Source organism: Elephas maximus, chromosome 10 (genome assembly GCF_024166365.1).
Source record: "Elephas maximus indicus isolate mEleMax1 chromosome 10, mEleMax1 primary haplotype, whole genome shotgun sequence".
In the NCBI taxonomy this organism is placed as follows: Eukaryota; Metazoa; Chordata; class Mammalia; order Proboscidea; family Elephantidae; genus Elephas; species Elephas maximus.
In genome coordinates this window covers 36633976-36659838 of record NC_064828.1, presented here as the reverse complement: position 1 = coordinate 36659838, position 25863 = coordinate 36633976, and positions in this window count along the sequence as shown.

The window sequence follows — 25863 nt, the reverse complement described above, 5'->3', positions numbered from 1 at the left end:
TGAATTGGGATTGCATTATATCTGTAGATCAATTTGGGTAGAACTGACACTTTCACAATGTTGAGTCTTCCTATCCATGAGCATGGTATGTTTTTCCATTTATGTAGGTTGCCTTTGGTTTCTTGCAAGAGTGTTTTACAGTTATCTTTGTATAAGTCTTTTACATCCCTGGTCAGATTTATTCCTAAGTATTTTTTTTTAAGGGGGCTAAAATGGCATTGTTTTCTTGATTTCCTTTTTCTCTTTGTTGGTGTATAGGAATCCAACTGATTTTTGTATGTTTATCTGGTATTGTGCAACTCTGCTGAATCTTTCTATTCTAGTAGTTTTCTTGTGGAATCTTAGGGATAACATCATCTGTGAATAGGGATAGTTTTACTTATTCCTTTCCAATTTGGATGACCTTTATTTATTTTTCTTGACTTATTGCTTTAGCTAGGACTTCCAGCACAATGTTAAATGTTGTTGTTGTTGTTAGGTGCCATTGAGTCAGTTCTGACTCATAGTGACCCTATGCACAATAGAGTGAAGCACTGCCTGGTCCTGCACCACCCTTACAATTGTTGTCACGCTTGAGCTCATTGTTGCAGCCACTGTGTCAATCCACCTTTTTGAGGGTCTTCCTCTTTTCCACTGACCCTGTGCTTTGCCAAGCATGATGTCCTTCTCCAGGGACTGATCCCTCCTGACAACATGTCAAAAGTATGTAAGACAGTCTCACCATCCTTGCTTCTAAGGAACATTATGGTTGTACTTCTAAGACAGATTTGTTCGTTCTTTTGGCAGTCCATGGTATATTCAATATTCTTCACCAACACCACAATTCAAAGGCGTCAACTCTTCTTTGGTCTTCCTTTTTCATTGTCCAGCTTTCACATGCATATGATGTGATTGAAAATACCATGGCTTGATTCAGGTGCACCTTAGTCTTCAAGGTGATGTCTTTGCTTTTCAACACTTTAAAGAGGTCCTTTGCAGCAGATTTACCCAAAGCAATGTGTTGTTTGATTTCTTGGCTGCTGCTTCCATGGGTGTTGATTGTGGATCCAAGTAAAATGAAGTCCTCGACAACGTCAATCTTATCTCCGTTTATCATGATGTTTCTCATTGGTCCACTTGTGAGGATTTTTGTTTTCTTTATGTTGAGGTGCAATCCATACTGAAGGCTGTGATCTTTGATCTTCATTAGTAAGTGCTTCAAGTCCTTTTCACTTTCAACAAGACAGGTTGTGTCATCTGCATTATGCAGGTTGTTACTGAGTCTTCCTCCAATCCTGATGCTCCGTTCTTCTTCATATAGTCCAGTTTCTCAGATTATTTGCTCAACATACAGATTGAATAAGTATGGTGAAATGATACAACCCTGACATACACCTTTCTGACTTTAAACCAATCAGCAACCCCTTGTTAAATAGGAGTGGTAATAAAGAGCATCCTTGTCTTGTTCCTGTTCTCACAGGGAATCTTTTTAACCTCTCTCCACTGAGAATGATGCTTGCTGTTCATTTTGTATAGATGCCATTTATTATTTTGAGGAATTTCCCTTCTATTTCTACTTTGCTGAGAATTTTTATCAGGAGAGTCAATCTCTTTTGAAGTATAAAAGAGAGAGGCAAGCAGAGAGGACAGGGACATCCTACTACCAAGAAAGAAGAACAAGGAACAGAGTATGCCTTTTGGACTGGGGGTCCATACACTGAGAAACTCCTAAACCCAGAGGGGAATTGCTGACAAGGGCCTTCTCCCAGAACCAACAGAGATGGAAAACCTTCTCCTGGAACTGGCACTCTGAATTCAGACTTCTAGCCTCCTAAACTGTGAGAGAATAAATTTCTCTTTGTGAAAGCCATCCACTTGTGGTATTTCTGTTATAGCAGCACTAGATAACTAAGACAACTCTGAACTGAACATGGATTTTCCATCGAGGTATGCCATGACTCTTAATATAACACTGTTCAATGTCCACCTGCAAACAGGAAGTCATACATGCCATGTTGGTCATATCCGTTTGTTTATTAGAAAGTTATAAAGCTGATCCATATTCAAGAGAGGGGAATTAGACATTAGAAAATGGTGAGGTCATGCTGTCAAAGAACTTGTGGAACATGAGTTATTGTTGTGGCTGTCTTCAGAAAATGCAATCTGACACAGTTGATATAGAGCTCAGCAAGAGCGAAGTTACATGAAGTTTACCTCTTTGTTCTCCATACATATTCCCATGTCTCTCCTCCTTTATATTGCCATTAATTTTCACTATGGTCCCCAATAGCCTTCCCTTCCCAAACCCAGGTAACCTCTCCTCCCCAAACCCAGTATTGTACCTCCCTCTTTTCACATTTCCTGGTGCTTTTTCCCTTATAGAACTTACCTATTTTTTGTCCCATTCCCTCCTGACCACATTAAAGGACTGGAGGCTGCACTTTGTAGAGGAAAGAGCATTGAACTGAAAAGTCAGGATGTACAAGGCATGTCCCAGCACATCCACTAATGAGCTGTGTTATCTTAGGCAACTTACAAATATTGAAGCTTTCTCATTTACACAATGGTGGGAGGTGGTTTTGAGGGATAGAATAAAATGATCTTTAGCATCAGCTCTAATTGTTTCTAAATTGTATCTGAGTTAAGGAATAAATGGATAGCAGCAGCAGATCGCTATTTAACCCCACTAAAAATATTTTCTCAGTACCTACTTTAAACAATTCTGGGTCACAGATGATTTTTTAAAAAGGTGTAACATACTATTCTTACTCTTGAGTAGTTTGAATATTCATTAGCACAAATAAGTAAAAAATTAGCAAAAATATAAAGAATGCCACTAGATGACAGATCACGATTCATCGCAAATAAATAATCTTGAAAATGTATTCTGGGTTCCTTCAGTAATATGATAGTTCACTGAACATTAAAATGGTTTTGGAAGTAAGACTCATTTTAACAGGTTATTTTTAACAACTAAACCAAAGGATGGAACTGTATGAGGATTGAGGTTATAGTGTCGGGCCAGCAAGAGACATATTCTGGCTTGTGGGGAGTATAAACTCATACAAACAATATCACATCCTGTACCTGCTGTCATGTACTTTGAGGAAATCCATGTTCTATGTAGAGGTCAATAGAAAAGAAACTTCATAGAAATATATATACATGTATATGTATATATGTATATTCCTCCTCTCACTCTAAAGTGACAAAAAATAAAGCTTGTGTTTTGTGGATAGTACCTGGAGGCCTACTTCTTTTGCTGTGCTTGCATTGGCTTCAAGTCATAAACAACAGAAGAAACTGCAACTTGTGGGTTAGCTATAGGTTTGCTCATGGGTATCTCCCTGCCTCATTACTATTAACCCTATAGTTAAATAACAAATCAAGTCAGTGGGGAAAACAGCCCCAATCTTCCAATCTGCTGATGGGACTGACTTTGACATCCTCTGAGTTTAATCTCAGAGGAAACATCTAGACAGCTATCTGAGCTTGAGTTTTTCAAACATGACACACAGTGACGTATCATAATGACGGCATGAGAAAATATACGTAGTCAACAGGTCTAACATATTGCTTGGCACTTACCAAATGTTCAGTGAAGATTTTGCAACTATTTGCTGAAGTTCAGATGCTTTCTCAGATATCTCTGTGGAGACCTAGCTTCAACTGAATAAAAAAGGGATGAGAAGCAGCCAAACCTAAGCCAATTCTACAGAGTCAGACTAGACTATTAAGGAGAAGGAACTAGTATCACTACCCAGAAGTCTGGCCTACCTAGAAAAAGGTTGCTCAGGTTGCTCTGACCTGCTGACCCTCCTCCCCCCAAGGCCAGGACTCCAATCCATGGGTACCTACTGCAGGCTCTCTCAGCACTGGGGCCCAGCTGAGCAAGAATGGGTCCTTGTGGACTCTGAGACAAGGTAGTGACTATAAGAGATGTCTTGCTTCTCCCAGCAGGACATAGTCACATGTGAGGGTATGAGACATCACAAAAGGAATCCAGAGCCTGGTCTGAAATTGACCACCTGTGAGGCTGGAGGCAGCAAGTTCCTATTAACTCTTGGAGCTCATTTTCCTCACCTCTAACATTGGAGTTGGAGGTGAGAGACAATGAAAATGTTGGACTAGACAATCTCTGAGTACCCTTCTACTTTATTCATTATTTAAGAAAATTAAGTGGACTCCATGTCTCCAAACTTTTTAGTTTGATCTAAATACATAGTTAATGTAAATCATATTTCTCTATTTAAAATGAAGGAATTACATATGTCTTATTTCTTATAGACAAGTGTTTGGTTAAGAAATTTCTTTTCATCATTGACCTCCTTATATAGAGGGATTTGAATTCTTCTAGTGAACATGGACAAACATAGAGGCATAGCCCTAATAATTTCACCCTAGACAAAAGAACTACTGGTTAGCAAGGGACCATGAGAAGTTCCATCACTCAGCCAGAGTCTTAGTCTGTACTCCTCAGGCTGAAAATGGCAGAAACCCACTAGAGATAAGACAAGGAAAAACATGAAATCTGATATAAGAATACAGAGGTCACTCACAGACTGAAGAGCAAAAAATGCTGGACAACTACCCCAAACCCAGACTGCCCTCTCTGAGTCTTTCTGGGTCTCTGGCACTGCATGGTGTGATCTCTTGTCTCTGTTCTCCAGCTGCAGCCACAGTTGTTTTCACCCTCTCTCTACGAGGTCTGTTGCATTGGCTGAGTGAATATGATTTGGAGAGGGGTAAAGCATGATAGTGTACTAGTAAGTACAAATGACTGCCGTAAAGTAAATTCTATCATGTAAAGTATTATATTCACAGATTTACAACCTCTTGAATGCAAATTTTTAAAACTAGAGTTTAACATCCAGGTTCAAACACAGGATAAAATAAAAATCCCACAAAATCATTTGCAGTGTAGTGTCTGTTTATGCAGCATTTTTCATCAATCAAAGTCCCAATGAATGTGTACTCTATTGTGAATATGCCCTTGTGTGTATACATGTGGAAAGAAAGCAAGGTTTTATCAATTTATTGTTTTCTAGCATTGCAGATTACATTCCTGGAGAATGTCTCTCTATGCGTGGAAATGATTTAAATTAAATTAAACTTTTATCATAGAAACGGTTAGATCCAGATGAACAACCAGAGACACAGAAGGAAGGAGTGAGTGAGTGCAGCTAAATAGGTATTTCTCCAGGTACTGCTTTAAAAAAGACTTCCTATTTGATGACCTTGGAAATAACTATGTAAAATGTCTACTTTGACTGTAGTGTACAATTGCCCAGATATCCTTTTCTTACTGTTTTTAATAGTCTGGACTTGGCTACATATTTCTAACCATTCATTTCACCAATCATAGGACATGGTCTTCCTTGGTCCTCACACTGCCTAGTTGTCAATTTGCTTTTCCAACTCTGAGTCTAATCTCCTCTGTCTTGGTCCACATGATTCAACAACAAGCATTCTTGGAAACCTATTTCGTGCCATGTACTACTAGGCCCAGAAACCCTAGTGGCGTAGTGGTTAGGGGCTACGGCTGCTAACCAAAGGGTCAGCAGTTTGAATCTGCCAGGCACTCCTTGGAAACTCAATGGGGCAACTCTACTCTGTCCTATAGGGTCACTATGAGTCAGAATTGACTCGAGGGCACTGGGTTTGTTTTTTTTTGGGGGGGTTACTACTAGGCCCTGGAGGCATAAAGGTGAAATAGACATATCTTTTCCTGCAAGGAGCTCACAATCTAGTGAGGGAGACATAGAAGTAATAAAATATTGGGAAGAATACAGGAAGATCCAACACTGTAGTATGTGCAAGTTATAGGGATAAGATAAAAGTGGAGTATGATCACCTCAGTGAGAGTTGGAGTGCTTAGGGAAGTTTTCATTGAAGAAGAGGCTCTTGAACCAGGTCTTGAGGATGAGTCAAGTTAGCCAGAAAGGGGGGAGGGTGACAGGAAGAGACAAAAAGGCTGTGCTGGATATGTGAGACATGGAGTAGGGAAAGGAAAAAGGTAGAGCAAGAGCATTTCAGAGAGAGGGAAGAACATAAGAGAAGACACGTAGACATGAAAAAGTATCGTGAATCTGGAGGCTGCTAGGAACTTTCTTGTGATAGGTCCCTAAGCTGTGTGCTGGGGCAAGGAGGACTGAAATAGATTGGAAAAGGGGGTAAGAAGTCTGTGACAGAGGACCTTGCATGCTAAAGAGTTTGAGAGTCCTGGGACAGAAGTGAGCCACTGAAGGATTTTGAGTTATGGAAAGGCATTGATGACATGTGTGTTTAAGAGGGAACACGGGCTATCCCACAGAAGAGAGATTGGAGGGGCAAGGCTGGAGGCTGAGACACCCTGAGAAGTCAATTTCAACCACACAAATGGAACATGATGAAGACTTGCCCTAAGGCAGCAACGGTAGATCTGAAGAGAAGAGGGATGTGAGAAATGTTTAGGAGGTGAGGCCAAGAGGATTTGTTGTTGTTGTTAGTTGCTGTAGAATTGGCTTCATCTTATGGCAACCTTATGTATAACAGAAGAAAACATTGTCTGTTGCTGAGCCATCCTCATAATCTTTGGTATGTTTGAGGTCGTTTGTTGCAGCCACCATGTTAATCCATCCATTGAAAGTTTCCCTCGTTTTTTCCTGACCCTCTACTTTACCAAACATGATATCGTTTTCTAGAGATTAGTCTTTCCTGATGATGTGTCCAAAGTAAGTAAGACAAAATCCCACCATCCTTGCTTCTAAGGAGCATTCTGGCCATACTACCTCCAAGATGGATTTGTTCATTCCTCTGGCAGTACATGGTATATTCAGTATTTCACACCAACACCACAAATCTAAGCTATTAATCTTCACAGGAGCAAATTGCCAGGTCTCTGTCTTATGGAGCTGCTTTGTGGACTTAAACCATCAACCTTTCAGGTAGTGGCTGAGAACTTAACATTTGCACCATCAAGGCTCCTTAAAAGAAAATTTAATGACCCATTATTATGCTTTCATGTTTTTCCATAATACTACATCCCCTTCTGCTATATTATTTATTTCTTAAATGTATTGTTAATATCTGTTACTTTATTAGAATGTAAACCCTAGAAGGGTAGGACATTTTTGTCTGTCTAAGTTATTACTACAGCACCAGCACCTAAAATAGTATCTGGCGCAGAGACATTCACTGATTGGATTAAGTCATAATTATATGCAGAGGGTGGGGGAATAAACTAAGGGAATTCATAGATTTTTTTTCATTGTACTTTAAATGAAGGTTTACAGAGCAAATTGGTTTCTCATTAAACAATACACATATTGTTTTGTGACATTGGTTGCCAACCCCATGGCATGTCAACACTCTCCACTTGTCAACCTTGGTTTCCCCATTATAAGCTTTCCTGTCCCCTCCTGCCTTCTCTTCCTTGCCCCTGAGCTGGTGTGCCCATTTACTCTCATTTTTTATATGGGCCTGTCTAATCTTTGGCTGAAGGGTGAACCTCAGGAGTGACCTCAGTACTGAGTTAAAAGGGTGTCTGGGTGCCATACTCTCAGGGTTTCTCCATCTTCTGTCAGACCAGTAAGTTTTGTCTTTTTTGTGTGAGTTAGAATTTTGTTCTACATTTTTCTCTAGCTCTGTCCATGACCCTCTATTGTGATCCATGTCAGAGCAGTTGGCGGTGTAGCCAGGCACCATCTAGTTGTGCTGGACTCAGTCTGGTAGAGGCTGTGGTAGTTACGGTCCATTAGTCCTTTGGACTAATCTTTCCCTTGAGTCTCTGGTTTACTTCATTCTCCTTTGTTCCAGATGGGGTGGGGCCGGTGAAGTATCTTAGATGGCCGCTCAAAAGCTTTTAAGACCCCAGAAACTACTCACCAAAGTAGAATGTAGAACACTTTCTTTGTAGACTATGTCATGCCAGTTGAGCAAGATGTCCCCTGAGACCGTGGTCCCCAGTCCTTGGCCCAGTAATTCGGTCCCTCAGGGAGTTTGGATGTATCTAGGATTCATAGATTTCTGGTTTGTCCGGATATGAATGTGAAGTTGGCAGCCTGCCTGACAGTAGATGTGACATTGATGTATAACAGGAAATGAGGGAGCAAGATAGTGTGTTCAGCTTTTAATATGTAGAGTCTGAGGGCCTGGGGCTCTCCTGTCAACCCAGTGAGAACAGTTGTCCTCAAGTTCTGTAAATATCAGCTATTCTTCCTCTGCTACTCTCTCACCCTACCAACTCCCCTCTTGCTCCACCCACTCCCAACTAGTCCAGCCTCAGTCTCACAAGAAAAGAATAAGAGAAAGTGTTTGCCCATGGGGAGACCTGGGAAGGTTTTATATCCACTCCTTTTGATGGAAAGAGGAAATCCCCAATTGAGTTTAACCTGTTAAAAAAAAAAAATTGCCACATTGAACATAAATAGGGACCCCATGAGATTTCTACTGGACTCTTACTATGTCAAATTATTTAATATTGAAGACCATCTATATGGATAATTCAGCCAGTTCTGGTTTCTGGTGATAATTTTCTCAGGCTCTAGAGTTTGGGATTTTATTCTCAAACAATGTCACATCTCCTGCCAAGTAGACTGTCCATTCACATAAGTGGTTTTCTTTCACCCCCCAAACAACTGTGTGGGGTAATCTAAGCAGGCAAATTTGTCTCCTATTTTAAATAAACAATTAAATAACTTGACTAAAGTCACAATATATTCAGGTGAGGAAATCCAGATCTGGCTAGAAACTCTGTCTTTCAAATCATATTTCTACTATTTCTATAGTCAAATTGGGGAATAGTGTAAGGATCCATAAAACTGAATTCAGAAAGTTAAAGCTTAAGGAATGGTGTATAAGGTTACCTGATGTCTTCCAATTTCCCATCTTTACTGCAACTAAATTTTACTACAACCTAAGTAAGATGGCGGAACATCCACTTTACTCCCACAATGCGTAACATAGGGGCAGGTGCATAGAACTTACAAGGACCAGGTAAGGAGGTGGCATAATGGTCAGACATAGTGAGGAGACCATTCAAAAGACGTACAGCCCCTAGGGATCACTTAAACTACTGTCCCAGAAATGTTTTTCTTCTGTTCAGTTTTTCTAATTGGTATTTCTCGGAAGCGAATGTATATATTTCAGACCAAGGTTCTGGTTTTTCTGATATTTCAGCTTAAGATCCATTCTCTTAAAAATCACTTCTGCATTGCTAGCTCATTTGTATGCCTGCTCTTCAAAACTTGCAAATAGTAGCAGGACTTAACGTGCTAGACACTGTAAGTTCAAATCTCTGTGTTTCAGTTTTTTGGTATCAAACCCTGTTGATGTGAAGAATCTGGGTTTTCTTTCCATGTTCTTTCCATTTAGTGGTTATACTATATGGAACATCTGACCATAGAAGAAGAGGGAGTGGGGAATCATATCATTTGCCAAGGAGATGATTTCAGCTCATAAGTTGCAGAGTAGAACTGCACTCCATAGGGTTTTCATGGCTTGAACTTTAGGAAGTAGATTGTCAGGCCTTTCTTTTGGGTGGGTTCAAATTGCCAACCTTTCAGTTAGTAGCCACAAGCTTAACCTTTTGCACCACCTAGGGACTCCTTTTTTGTTGTCGTTGTTAGGTGCTGTCGAGTTGATTCTGACTCATAGTGACCCCATGTGACAGAGTAGAACTGCCCCATACAGTTTTCTAGGCTGTAATCTTTGTGGGAACAGATCTGTTGTCTACTTTCATTTTTGTGTTTTAGTAATTTTAGGAGGTATTTGTCTGTGATAGTACAAATGTCTTAAAATGAATAATATCAATTTTAAAGAATGCTTTAAAATGGCTTTTTGTTTATGAGTCATAAATGCTTATTATAGAAGATGTAGAAAATATAGTAACACATACAGAAAAAACTATTTGACTATCCGTAACTCTGTCATCATGAGAAACATCATTATAGACATTGTAATTCCTTTAATGGGATTATCCTGTATTCTTTTGAAACATGCTTTTTTTACTCCAAAGCATATGGTGAAGAGCGCTTTCTCGCAACAACTAAGGCACGTCCCCACTCTCAGTCCTGAGTCAGAATGCTACCTTTTGGCACATTATTTTAAAAATAATACATATTGGTTAACAGTGAATTAAAAAGAAAACTCAACTCAACAGTATGACAATGTTTTAGTGAAGTTAATAGTGACTTGAATAATTTATTCATGGTATTTACTGTCATTAAATATGATCTTTGAATTGCTTGGATATGCAAATTTTTATTATCTTCATTTTCCCTGCATTTTAACAGTTCCAGCTGGCTAGTTTGCAAGCAAGGGTAATTAATGGTATTAAAAAAAAATTTTTTTTTCTATAGTAATTCCCAAATCTCAGAGGCTTAACACGATAAAAGTTTATTCCTTGCTCATGCAATGCTCAGGAAGGTTTGAGCAACTCTTTTATTGGCTCTCCTGCAAGCAGGGACTCCAAGACACATGTTCTTTCCATTTAGTGGTTATACTATATGGAACTTCTGACCATAGAAGAAGAGGGAGTGGGGAATCATATCATTTGCCAAGGAGATGATTTCAGCTCATAAGTTGCAGAGTAGAACTGCACTCCATAGGGTTTTCATGGCTTGATCTTTAGGAAGTAGATTGTCAGGCCTTTCTTTTGGGTGGGTTCAAATTGCCAACCTTTCAGTTAGTAGCCACAAGCTTAACCTTTTGCACCACCTAGGGACTCCTTTTTTGTTGTCGTTGTTAGGTGCTGTCGAGTTGATTCTGACTCATAGTGACCCCATGTGACAGAGTAGAACTGCCCCATACAGTTTTCTAGGCTGTAATCTTTGTGGGAACAGATCATCAGATCTTTCTCTTATGAAACTGCTAGATGGATTCCAACCACCAGGCTTTCGGTTAGTGCTTAACCATTGTGCCACCAGGGTTCCTGCAGGAACTCCTACAGAGAGTTTTATGTACAACCTGGAAGTAGTGTATGTCACTTCTTCCCACACCGTATTGGCTAGAATACAGTCATGGTCTTAAACTAACCGTGAGGGAGCCCGAGAAATGTAGTCTTCCTTTGTGCCCAGAAAAAAAGAAACGGGTAAACACCCAACAACTGACAGGACCACTTACGAATGAGCTGCTTCTTAACGTTTCCACTGTAATACTATCTGTTGTTTTTGGCCATTTAAATAGCTATTCATACGTAGACAACTGGATTCCATAACCTGAAGATCTTCTTGATAGAGGTATAAACACACACAGACACACAAAGACACACACTCTCCTAATTGCTAACATCAACTATGCTTATCTGGATATATTAAAAATTGATCCTTGAAATAAGAATCGTCCTATGTCAGATACTGTTCTGTGTGCTTAACTCCATGAAATATCTCAACTGATCTTCACAAAAATTATATGAGGTAGACATTAATTATTCTTATTTTACAGATGAGGAAATGAAACTCGAGTGAAATAATTTGCTCGAAGTCATACAACAACAAAGTGTCAGGGCTGAGGCTCCTGTCCAAGTCCATCTGGCTCTAGAACCTGTACTATTAACTATTATACTCACTGGCCTCCTGTTTGGAAAGATACTACCAGAGTGAGAAGGAAGAAAATCACACGAGGGAGGAACTTCAGGCTTTTCTAATCTTCCTGATAGAGTGGTTCTAAGCTTGATTCTCTGCATCCAGTAGCCCCACTGTCTGGTCCCACTGATGCTTTTGCTACTCATGAGCCAGGATGAAACTGCAAGTGGCCCAGCACTGTGTTGTACCCACATGATGATGGCTATCACTGCTCTGCCTCAAAGTATGCTTTGTTTTTCAACCTGGCCTATGGGATTATCCTAATGCGTTGCATGGCTATAAAACACAGCCTCTTTCCTGGAGTTGGGGCGTACTTGCTCATACTCGATACATTGCCATGTGCCATCTTCAAATGTTTATACATGCCGGTTTTATCTCCTCAGCTAGGTGCAAGACTGAAACTGTGCATTTTCCCCAGCACCTAGCACAGTACAAGGCCCAGCAGAGACATGTAAGAAACACCTATCGATGTAGGGTGGGCAGCCTAACAATTTGATGTGAGCCTGTGGAAGTCCTCTCCCTTTCTATACCTCAGTTTCCTTATTTGTAACATCAGAGGCTTGGACTGGAAGAGATGTAAGGGCCCTCCTAGAGCTAAGATTCTATATATTATTGGGCTTCAAAGGTACGATACCAAAAATTCAGTAAATTTTTCTTTCAGAGCCAAAGTCACTGAATAGTCACAGGAGCCAAGCAATTGCACCCAAGTTGATAAGATTTTAATATTTTTATAACACACTAGTTAACCTTTCCAAGTGCACGTGATCATAACTGCGTTTCTATAAAGATGAAAACCACATTATGAAGTAACACAACCTGTTATAATAAAATGACTAATAATGCGGCAAAGAGCTGTAAAGTGGCTCTTTCCCAAGTCATTAATCGATTGATATACTTTAACGAGGCACATCCTTACGCATGTTGCCAGTCATTTATTCAAATCAAGAAAATATTGTCCATATTGTTCCCTGAGAAACTGCAGGGTGATTTACTAGGGAATAGAGCAGATCAAATTTCTTGGAGAAATTGCAAAACTGAGGATTCTTTCAATCAAAGATTTTCAAGGAGTCAGGCAGGCACAGTGGACTGTACGTTGGGTTTGCTCATCTTTATGCTTCATCAGGTTCTAGTTAACACTCTAATGCAGTGAGGTTTGAGACCACTTCCACTTATAAGACAGTTGATCTCCGGGTCTGGGTACAATACCATTCCAGAAGCAATAGCTTGGTGAGAAAGACACTGAAGCCCTTTTGTACTTAATTTTAAATGAAATGATTTATCTCCTTCCTTCTCTGATTTATTAAGTAGGTAGCTATTATGCAGCATCTAAAGCTTCTAACTTAGGGAGTTTTCATTTGAATGTGGTAGCATCTCAAAGCAGGATATGCTATTTCAGCCTTATTCTATAGCTATTATTATTGCCACAAGGAGAGGAGGGACAGTGCCAGGACCTGCCACTGCTCATCTCTTACCACTTGGAAGGAAATACTCAAAATAACCTCAATCATGAAAACTGGGAAATTAAAAACACTGATCCATCTCATCATTAACCAGGATATAATAATAGCTAGAGGTCAGAGTGATCTACCTCAGTGCCAAGTTAGAACAAAATTTAGGCCAGATTATAATATCTACTCAGTGGCAAAATATCTAGTACTGTCAAGGAATTGGAAAAAAAAAGAAGAAAGCACAGCCCTTAAGTCCAAGTAAACAGGTTTTTTTTCCGTTTAAATGGGCTATTGTGACATCCTATAAACACTGTCTTGGATTTATCTTCTTCATGATATGAATTTACAAATTGGCTTAAAACATATGCACACACTTAGGAAATCACACAGACATACACAGTTAGAAAACTTCTTCCCTTTTTGCTGTGTCCTGTAAAGACCTACAAAGTCCCCTGTCTTCTCAAAATGAAGATTTCTAAGGCTTCTACAAGTGTAGAAAAATTTGCTTCCTTCCTTTTGAGTGTGTACTTTTTTTGAAAAGAAAAAAGATGGCCCCAGAAGGGAGGAATCTCTGATACCTCAGTGGGCAATGAGATAACCCATCTCATCGTTCATTCTGGTCATAATTTAATACCATTCTCAAATAAAAAATGAATGACTCCAGGACTGGATTAACTGGTGAAAGAGTGCTTACTATAAGTGTTTCATTAAAATCTATCCTTCTGGCTGGCATTCATTGAGACTCCGTAAGTATGAGTCATGACAAGATGTCCATCGGGGCTCCTAGGCATTGTAGCTGAGCACTACTAGAGAAGAAACTGCCTACCTGTCACTTGGGCCAGGGCCTGAGCCCAAATATGGAAGAGGGACTTGTTTAAAACCTTACGCCATGGACAAATGACTACGGGGACTTAGGTGTTCTAACACTTCCTGACTGCTTCACCCAGCTCTTTCTCCTGAAAACGACAAAATGTGATGCTATGCATTCAAAGCACTGAAGTAACCTGAGCGCAGGCTTCATTTCTCTGGTCAAAGACACCCAATTTTCATGTGGATCAGTAGGTCTGCAACAAGAGGCTATACTTCTCAGAAATGAAGACACAAATACAGTATTTATTATAGAGAGCTAAAAGCACATGTTATGTATCTGCCAGCTATGTCTGACTTGAAGAAAAACTCTGTGGCTTGAGCTAGAATATTACGTATTCAATAGTCCTTCAGAACCAACAAAACAAAACACACCAGTTTCCATTGAGTCAATTCCAATTCATGTGTGTCAGAGTAGAGCTGTACTCCACAGGACTTTGAAAGAGTGATTTTTCAGAAGTAAATTGCCTAGCCTTTCTTCCAAGGTACCTCTGGGTGAGCTCGAACCTCCAACCTTTCAGTTAGCAGCTGAGCACATTAACCATTTGCATCACTCAGAGTCCTTTGGTAACATCCATTTTCTTTCTTTTATTATCAAAGGATCAGAGTTAAAAGCAGGGGGTTCTGTCAAAGAAAGGTCAGCTCCTATTGCTGCCTGAAGAAGCACTAGTCTCAACAGGCACACCTACTTTGTGCCTTAACACTTACATTTACTGTCAGACTTCTAGCAAGTCACTTCATCTTTCTGGGATCTCCTTCCTTCTAACAATAGGGTGAAATGCTTTGATTTCTGGTCACTTTACTCACTGCTTCCACTTCCTTCCCATTCACTTACTCCTCTCCTCACTTGCCCACTACTCCACTGAAATGGTCCTGCTAAGGCTACCAATGACCTCCAAATACCTAAAGCCAAAGACCTTCTTCTGTCCTCATTCATCTGCTGTCTCCCAGGAGTCAACACAGTTGAGCACCCCCTTCTTCTTTTTTCACTCTTTTCCCCTGACTTCATTGTTGTTATTTTCCCCTTCCTAACTAGTTGTTTTTCTCATTCTCTTTTGATGGACCTTCCTTCTTTACTAGACCTTTAAATGTGGTGGTACCACGGGGTTATAACCTAGACCTCTTCCTTTTCTCATCTCTACTCTTCCCTAGGACTTCAACCACCATCTTAGTGATACGTCAATGTGTATATTTAGCACAGGCCTCTCTTATGAGTTCCAGGTTCATAAATACTCCATGTTTCCTTGACTTCTGAAACTCTGAAACCTGTCCAAAATAGAACTCGTTCCTTATTTTTTCTCCCATTACCAACCTGTCTCTTCTTCCGTGTTTGAAGAAGATAACACCACCATCAACCTACATGTTTATGCAGGGGCAGATTATTCAATAATAAAAAAAAAAAAAAGGTAAATACAGTGCTTACCTTGTTTACCAGATCATCTGTAGTGAACAATTTCACATTTTTTTTACCACACCAAAAATTCTGCTTCTAGGTATGGCTGGCATCTCTCTCTCTCTCAACTCAACAGTACCTTCCTATAGAATCAAAGCCTGTTTTCAAATTTACAATCTCTGACAAGGATGAATTGTCCTATAAGCAAGGTAAGCACAGGCTTACTTCTGCTTAGTTACTAATCTGTAGTGAACAATTTCACATGGGTTTCAAAGACTTGAGTCTTTATAAACTCAGATCTTCCCTTCAGTGGATTCCCAGTGTTCTTTGACCCAAGCCGAATCCTTAATATGGACTACTAAGCCTGTAGGATTTTCGTCTACCTATCACTTCAACCTCACCTCTCTCTGCTCCCTCATGCTTCCAAATCAGTAAACTAACCAGTTTCCTCAGGTCCTTCAAAGTGCCATCATCCTACCCTCCCCTGGGCCTTTGCGTATGCTGTTCTCTTTGTCTAGCATGCCTTTCCTACCCTCACTCATTTCCCTGTCTTACTCCTACTCCTGCTCCTCCTTCAGGTCTCAATTTAAATGTTACTTCCTTGGGGGAAGCCTTTCCTCACTCCACGATTAAGTTAGGACCCCTGTCCCCGTACTAATTCCTATGGCATACTGTACATTTTCTTCATTGTGTCTATCAAGTGTAGCTGAATAATTATCTGTGTGTTCAACAGACTGTACAGCAGAGCAGTGCAGGGCATGGATTCTGGGGTCAGACTGCATCAACTCAGATCCTAGCTCTACCACTTACTAAAGTCCTGGGTAAATCATGTCACTTCTCTGTGTTCCTATTGCTTCATCTGCAAACTAGGGTTAATAATAATACCTATTTCACAGGGTCACTATGAGAATTAGATTAGACAGCAACTAGCCTGTGTCTGGCATATGGCAAGCACTCAATAAATATAGGAAAGGAATCCTTAGTTAGTACTAAATATCTGGTTGCTGAAAGAATGAATGGTTTTCACATCAACTGGGGATGATGGCATTTGTCCTACCAACTGCCCAAGATTGATGTAAGATCAAATAAGTTAATAAGCATGAAAAGGCTTTCTAACCTGGGCTAGGCTCTACAAACGTGGAGTCCTGTTGGCTGCTTGCAATTTCCAGCCTTAAGCCTCATCTTGCTTGACCAAACAAGATAAGCTCAGTGGCTTGGGTTTTTTTTTTTTTTTTTTTAAACAAGAGCAATGTTGAAGCAGAGCCGTATGTCCCATTGTCTTAAATGTGAAGAAGTTCTTGCAGAAGAGCGAAGACCCTCAACCCCTATCCCCACTATGGAGAGACAGCATAGGAAGCACAAGACTCCCTTCCCAGGAGGTGCAGAGAAGGCAGAGGCAAGGAAACTTCCCCCAAACTTTCCTTGTCCTGGGTAAACACAGCCTCCTTGGGCCCTGGGGCTGGCAGTCTGGCACTTCATCCTCTGGAAAAAATATTAGCCTTTTGTAAGTGAATGAACCTTAATATTTTTCCTTCACGGGAACAGGTACTATTTAGAATTCTGTGACAGCTGAATGCTAATGTGCAGTAGCAGCCAGAGCAGTGAAAATACATTGTGATGCATACTTCAGGCCCTAATTAATCAAACTACCCCTACCTGTCCACAATCCATGCATTTTCTCTAATTTAGCTCAGTACCACTCGGTAGTGTGTATTCCTCCTACGAATAGAGTTCTAGAGGTTTATGGATTCAAGGGCTGGAGCCATCTTAGATTCATTGAACCCCAAAGCCCATCCAGTGCCCATCAGTGATTCTCTCCTCAATGTGTGGCGAAGTCACAGGCCCCAGTCATCCTGGGCCAGGCTCCCATAGCACGAGTATGGGAAAGTCCCCAGGCTGTGCTTAATGTGGGGCAGGTCCTGGTCCATCTGACCAGGGTGACTCTGAGTCAAGAGAGGACAGCCAAATGCAGGGAAGACACAGCCAAGATTCATGGTTAGAACTGAGAAAGGATGCCAGGTATAAGGAAGAACTGAGTGAGGATTTTAATAAGGAGAAAACAGTGGAACAAGATACTAGGTGTTATGGATTGAATTATGTCCCCCCAAAACATGTGTTGTAAATTCTAACCTCCATGATTGTGGTTAACATCAGGCTTAGTGTAGGGTGTGTCCTAAGCCAACCTCTATTGAGATAGAAAAGAGATTAAACAAGAAATCAGAGATGGAGGAAGAGAGATACCAAGCCACATGAAGATCACCCAGGAGCAGAAGCTCAGGACAGACAAGGTGGAAGGTCCTTACCTTCCATCAGAGCTGACAGAGAGAGAAAGCCTTTCCTTAGAGCTGACACCCTGAGTTCAGACTTCTAGCCTCCTAACTATGAGAAAATAAATTTCTGTTTGTTAAAGCCATTCAGTTGTGGTATTTCTGTTATAGCAGCACCAAGTAATGTAGTGAGATGGTATAGGATAAAGTCCACCCACAGCATTAGGCAAAGTACTCCTGTCAGATGGCTTCTGTTATGCCCATAGACCCTGGGGTGAAATTTAAGCCAGGGTGAAGTCTTAAGGGATCCAAACTACCCCAAACAAAGAAAAGTTAAGGGACAAAATAATAATAAAAAAGCAAAAGATACTGAAAGACATACTTACCAGGAGTCAGGAGCCCTGGACTCTAGTTCTGAACCTATCACTTGAGCCATTTGGGTAAGACACTTAATAAGAATAGCTTGATTTGTAGTTATCAACCAGCTCTCAAAGTTATAGGCACTCAGCAGACTGATGCTGAGCAATTTTCTCTTAAAGTTGGTGTCCTTAGAACTTCCCACCTTGATCAAGAAGGTTAACACATAGCTGCCCCAGGTCCTGGGCATTTTAGAAGAAGGGAGTTGCCAAGCCGGCTGTGAAAAATAAGGGTATTACAAGATGAACGTCCTGGAGAGCTGTTGGGAGAAAGGATCTTGAACAGGAAATGGCCAAAGGTCCTCCTAGTAGGATTTCCTTTTGAACAAATCTCTTAAGAATCTTGCTAAATGTCAACACATATAAACCCATTTGAAAATTTCAAAGGAATTAGACAGCTTCCGTGGTGACCATGAAAATGTACCTGTCGGCATTCTGACTACAGGCCTGGCTACTGCTCTGAAATCAACCACCACATTTGGGCTGAGGCCACACCTCCCGTAGGTGGCTTCTAGTCAATGACTGAACACTCTAGGTATACTGGCGCAGGCCCTGGATAAAGTGAGACTTCTCTGATGTCGGATTTTGATTTAAGGACTCCAGGACAGCCTTGCTGAACTTGCTTAGATGGTACAGAGCCTAGGACGCTTCCACCCAAATTTCCTTTCCTCTCTCCTTCACTGGGGGGTCAGGCCTGCACTGCAGTCTAACGTCTTTCCCAGCCTCCTCAGCTGTTGTCTCACCACCTTCACAGGTGTTTCCCTAATAAACCACTTGTACATCATTTCCCATCTTGGTGTTTGTTTCTTGGAGAGCCTGGACTGACGTCACTTATCAACAACCTTGTAACTAGTTGTAACTTCATCTCATTTACTTTGGGCATGCTATCAGGAGGGACCAGTCCCTGGAGAAGGACATAATGCTTGGTAAAGCAGAGGGTCAGCAAAAAAAAAAAAAGACATTCAACAAGATGGATTGACACAGTGGCTACAACAATGGGGTCAAACATAGCAACAACTGTGAGGGTGGTACAGGACCAGGCAGTGTTTCGTTCTGCTGTACATAAGGTCTCTATGAGTCAGAACCAACTCCAAGGCACCTAACAACAACAGACAGTTGAATGAATGATTGGCTGTTTCTCACTGCATTGTTCAACTCTTCAGTTGGAACCATCAGGCCAGCTACTGTATGCCAACATTATGTTTACGTAGTTTAAATTCTTTCCTAGCTAAAACCAGATAGAAATTTGTTTATAGAGCTAGTGATGGATCTTCCTTTCTGGCATCTATTTTTATTTACTTATTTGCATTAAGGCTTAAGAGATTTCTGGGAATTGAACTCAAACAATATCAATGACTGGGGATAAGGCATGGCCAAGAGACTGATCAGGGGAAATGAATAAAAACCGGATTAGAATGGACACTGAACACCACTGAGGAACATCCAGCTGTGAGCCAGATGCCAGTGGAACAATGACTGTTATTTGAAACTGCCCCACCCAAGCAGCCCTATCAGTGTTTATTGGCCCTGGGTGAAATGTGTTTATGTAAAAGTAAAAGCACTGTAGCACCTTTGTGCCCAAGCAACTCTGATGTGGGACCCTGGTTGTTGTTGTTTTATTGTGTGCCATAGAGTTGATCCTGATTCACAGCAACCCTATGTGACAGAACAGAACTGCCCCATAGGGTGTTCTGGGCTGTAATCTTTATGGGAGCAGATCACCAGGTCTTTTCTTCTGCAGAGTGGCTGGTGGGTTCAAACCACCAACCTTTTGGTTAGCAGCAGAGCACTTAACCATTGCACCAGGAGGGTGCCTCGGGACCATGGTGAGAAGGTAAAATCCAAAGAAGATGGCAGCTATTTCCCTATCCACGTCTCCGGAAGCATTGACAATGCTATAGCAGCAGTAGGGGCCCGAGTGCAGGACAGGAGGTAATTTCCTGAGCTGGGTGGCCAGTTTCAGTGTTGTGGGTGTTAACCACCTGAAAGAAGCCACTGGAAAGAGGTTTTTCTCTGAATGACTGCAAAAGCACAGATGGTGACCGGAGGAGTGACAGTAGCTTATACTGTTTCCTGATTGATTCTTAAGTGAAATGTGACTCTCCCTGAGTGCCGTTTAAGATATTAGATGTGGATAGAACCTTGAAAAAGGCCAGAGGAACAGATGTTTTAAATTTCATTGATGAAGGTTATCAATCTAGGTAAACCGAATGTGATGGTTAAGATTGTATGTCAATTTGGCTGGGCCATGATTCTCAGTGATTTGGCAATTATAATGTGGTTTGGCAGTTATGTAATGATGTAATATGGCAGTTATATAATGGTGTAATCAACTCCATGATGAGATCGTCTATGAGCGATCTTGGCACTTGAGCTAGCAGCTTATCTGCCAATCGTGGGATTCATCGGCCTCTGCAGCCTGCAAGCCAGCAACCTGCCGTCTGACCTACCGATCTTGGGTTCATCAGCTCCTGCAACTGACTCCTGACCCATGGACTTGGGACTTGTCAGGGTCTACAACTGTATGAACCATTTCCTTGAGATAAATCTCTCTTTCTCTCTCTCTCTCTCTATATGCTTCACTGATTTTGCTTCTCTAGAGAACCCAGCCTTAGACACCTAAGCATGCATATTAATTTGACCATAATTATCCTGTACATCATTTGTTCCCTGATGAAGTCCAGCGATATTTGGGTGTGTAAGCAAAGTGAGGAACTGAGACAATTATTTAGATAACTTAAAAGATAAGAATGGCAATTTCACTGGAATATCTGAGTTCTCTATTTTTGAGTGTAAGACAATTGGGCTCCAGATTATATGTTTTATTATCTGAATTTTCCATTCCTAGTGTAAGTGGGTCCATTTAAGCAAGTGCAAGGTAATAAGGGAAATAAGTCAATTTTTATCAATGCAGAAAGGATATCTGGACGGTCTAAAAGAGACTTCTTATAAATCTGATGGTGGCTGGTCTCCTTTAAACTATCGTTTATGTCAGCATTTGCAGTAAATGAATACACCTGTCTGTTCTAGATTCTGGGAGAAGTACACAGAATTATTGAGGTAGGAGTGATGGTGTTATAACAGGCTTCCGTACTCTCAGTGTTGGCCATGCTTTCTTATATGCAATTTCCACGTTAAAGTAATAAACAATGGACAGACTGTCATCAGATCTCTGAAACACTTGCCTGGTGATTACAGAAACATATTTGAATTATGGTATTTGCATTTATAGGAAAATATAAACTAGATATGTGACACAGCTAACAGGCCTCAGTACTCTGGAGAAACTGATTATTTGGTATTATTACTACTGCCAATGCATCCTTTCTTTAATTTTTGGAAAAGATAAGATGTGCAATTAAACATGTATAAATAGGTATTCAGAGGAAAGTTTCCCTCTCAGCATCCCTCCTTGGATGAAACCAATGCTATCAGTTGCTGATGTTTCCTTCCATTATATGACTTAATGGTGCTAAATGTTTCTCTGTACTTGGGATGAATCAATAGAGCCATTCTTAGACGGGCACACCTCTTTACAGATGGTTACTTTGTTCACAAATGCGAACATGCACATGTGTATACGCACACACACATCCATGCACATACACACAGGTTAGGCAAAAGTCTCTACAAATTTGAAGAATAGCATATCAATGAGTTTATCCCTGACTGTAAATAGGAGCCCTGGTGGCACAATTGTTAAGCACTTAGCTGCTAACCGAAAGACTGGTGGCTCTAAACCACTAACCAGTCCACGTGAGAAAGGGCCTGGTAATCTGCTCCCATACAGATTACAACGGAAACCCTGATGACATAGTGGTTAAGAGCTATGGCTGCTAACCAAAAGGCCAGCAGTTTGAATCTACCAAGCGCTCCTTGGAAACCCTGTGGGGCGGTCCTACTCTGTCCTATAGAGTCAACAACTTAGGAAATGCTATGAGGCAGTTCTACCCTGTCCCATAGGGTCACTGTGTGCCAGAATCAACTTGACCGTACACACAAACCACAAATAAATAGAAATAAAATCTCAAAATTTATGAATTCATGGCACCTAAACAAGTTATGTTGAATGTTGATGATTAAAATGAAAGGCTTTTCCTGGTTATGTTTCCTTTTTAAACAGTAGAGCTGTCCTATGGAAATAAGTGCACTTATATGGTGTCTTGGTCATCTAGTGCTGCTGTAACAGAAATATCACAAGTGGATGGTTTTAACAAAGAGAAATTTTATTTTCTCGCAGTAAAGTAGGCTAACAGTTCAAATTCAGGGTGTCAGCTCCAGGGGAAGGCTTTCTTTCTCTGTTCACCGTCTCATCAATCCCCCCACCCCCCGACTAGGAGCTTCTTTGTGCAGGAACCCTGGGCCCAAAGGACTTGCTCTGCCCCTCCCACTGCTTTTTTGGTGGTATAAGGTCCCCCTGTCTCTCTGCTTGCTTCTGTCTTTTATATCTCAAGAGATTGCCTCAAGATGCAATCCAATCCTGTAGGCTGAGTCCTGCTTCACTAACATAACTGCCGTCCATCTTCCCTCATTAACATCATAGAGGCAGGATTGACAACATATAGGAAAATCACACAATACTGAGAATCATGGCCCAGCCCAATTGATACACACTTTTTTTGCAGGGACATAGTTCAATCCATGACACATGGTGATCTGGCCTCAATATTCTGTGTGTGTGTGTATAGAAATTTCCACACAAAATTGCTGTACCTTTTAAACCATTTTTCTCCTGGTCCATTAGTTTGCAGAAGTAATTTGAGTAGGCATTGATGATGATAAACACTACAGTTTAGAAGATGTTAAACCAAGCTTATCGAAGCTCACAGAGAGAAACAAATTAGGCAAACTGAAGTAATGTGAGCTAATGAAGTTTGATTCTAAACATCCAGTTTAATTAAGCTTCAAGTACTTGCTTGGGTTCCTGTTCTGTAAGGCAGCAAGGAGCTGCTATTTAGAGGACAGGGGCTGAATTATTAATTGAGAAGGTATGGAAATCAAGATGACAGATCCATTCAGTGCTTCTTAGGACATGTTTTGCAGGCCTTACTACCTGAGGATCACATCATATTACAGTGAAGAGAAAGCAGGCTCAGCATTCACAGGAACTCTGCTTATTGAAGGCCCCAAGGATGCCAGTGTCCCAAAGACCTGGCATGATGAGAATGTAGCCAGCCTTCTGGTGGAAGCTGCCCTGTAAGAAAACGGCATAAGTGAGTTGGAATGGCTTCCATGGAAGGGTGAGAAGCACAGTGGGAAGCTAGGTGACCTGGAAAACCCAATCCTGGTTCTAGCTGCATTCTACACCTTTGAGTGAAGGGGAGGGAGGGACTGGATAGTTTCTTATCTCCTGCAATTTCTCAAATTCTCCATTCAAGCCAGGTTTTCCTCCTTGCTGACAGGAAGTCTTAAGTGTGAAAGTGTGTGTCTGTGGGGGTGTGTGCTGTGTGTGTGTGTGTGTGTGCATGTATGAACCCACATACGCATATGAAAGATTGAGGGGAGAAGAGGAAATAGGAAGCAATTCCTAATCTGGCCCTCTGGGAATCTGGATACAGAAGCATTTCCTAAGGGCTTTAGCCTCATCAGATAGGTTTCGAATATTGTTCTAAAATTAAATGAGGCCACTATTTGCTGTGGTGGTGGTGGGTGGGGGTGTCTCACCAGATGTGTCTGAGAAAACAAACCCTTACATTCCCTTACATATCAGCCCCACCCACAGACTCAGACTGAGGGTGTCAACGCTAAGTGCTCTTCCCCTCCTTCCATGTCCAGTAGGCACCTCCATCACTGGCTTCTAGTCCCTTCCTCACCTTGGACACCCAGTACCCCATCTTACTCAGAACTTCCCAGAAATGCACAATAATCTAGAAAAGTGGCCTCCAAATATTTTTGAAGCACATTTTGGAGCATACATCCCTTATCTGTGAATATTTAGTAACAAAAGTGCACATAAACTACTATACCAGTAGTGCATATATATAATTGTGTACACTATAAAACCTACACAAAATAGAAATGAAAATCATACAAGTCTAAAAAAGAATAGACATAGACGTTTTAACTTTCCTGCGTACCCCAGTGTTTCTTTCTGTGCACCCCTCCCCCCGGCTGCACATACCCCATTTTGGACAACACTGCTTTAGTATGTTGTAGGCAACACAAAATGGAGTTTAAATTGATGGCCTTGGCATCATGTTGCCTTTGGGATTGAACCTTGACTCTACCCTTTACCAAATGTGTGATCATGGGCAAGATATATAAATTTTCTATTCCTCAGTTTCCTCATCTGCAAAATAATAATATATTTTTTCATGGTGTTATCATAGTTATTATCATCATCTAGATATCTTCCTTGTCCTCAATGAACTGTTTTTCACTCTGTGTCTTATTTATTCATTAATTCATTCAATTGCTTATTCTACAAATATTTATTGGGTACCTTTCACACTTTAAATGCTGTTTTCACTAATGGGAATACAGCAATGGCCAATGCAGTCCAAGTACTCGTCTTTGTAGAGTTGACATACTAGTTGGGGAGACAAAGATTAAACAAATACATATATGCCATTTTATGTCAATTAGTGTTCAGTATTAAACCAAAAACCAAACCCGCTGTCGTCAAGTCGATTCCAACACATAGCGACCCTATAAGACAGAGTAGAACTGCCCCAAAGAGTTCCAAGGAGCACCTGGCAGATTCAAACTGCTGACTTTTTGGTTAGCAGCTGTAGCTCTTAACCACTACACCACCAGGGCTTCTGTGTTCAGTATTATGAAGATACAAAAAGAAAGTATAAAGTGACATGGGCAGGAGTAGGAGCTATCTTATACTGGATGGTCACAGAGGCCTTGCCAATGGTTGATGCTTGAACAGTAACCAAATCAAGTGATGGAAGAAACAACCTGTGTGAGAAATTGGATAAAGGGTTCCAGACAGAAGGGTAATGAAAGTGCAGGTTCTGAGACAAAAATGAGGTTGAAGCGTTCTGGGACCAGGAAGAAGCCAGTGTGGCCACAGTAGATAGAGACAAAGTAGGCAGTGGCCAGATCATTTTGGGCCTTGAGGCCATTTTCAGGACTTCGAATTGCATTTGGAGTATCATGTAAAACTGCAGGAGAGCACTTAGAGCTATACCTGAAGGCCAGTTAGCATGACTCCCAGAGACTCCTGGGTAACAGACTCTAATTCCATAACACTGAGTTCAGGAGTGCACTTGGATCAAGCTATGTTAGCCTGTGGAGGAAAGGGGTGCAAAACAAAGGCAATGTTTATGCCTGAATGCACTGTAGTGAAAGGTCCCTGGATGGCTCAAATTGTTGGTACTCGACTACTACCTCAAAGGTTGGTGGTTTGAATCCACCCAGTGGCACCGTGGAAGAAAGACTGGCAACCTGCTTTGGTAATGATCACAGCCAAGAAAACATATATGGAGCAGTTAAGTGGTTGCTGTGATTCAGAATTAACTCGATAGCAGAGGGTTTGGTGTTTTTGTTTTGTTTTATTTTGTTTTGCACTGTAGTGTGCTGTTCTCCGTGGTGATCTTGTGTACTGAATGGCCCTGACATGTACCAGGTCCAGACGAGGTTGAGCTCCATCACATTCCAGGCCAGCAGACACCCAGAACTCTTCCAGCTTTATAGGGCTGGATCTGGAAGGAGATACTTGAACTTCCAAAAGTTCTGATGTGATTGTCACTCACTCAGACATTGTTATCTGTGACTGTTTGCCAGATGATTAGGCATTTGGGGTTCAGAAGTTTTCAACCACTACCTGTTTAGAAAAAAATGTTACTGATATTTTTGCCATATAGTCTGCCCTCAGAGCCGTTCTTCCTATATCCTGTAGATAAGCAAATGTGGTTTGATTTACCAGAATATCTAAGTCTTATCTTTCTGTTAATCCAGGCCTACTACTGACACTTCATT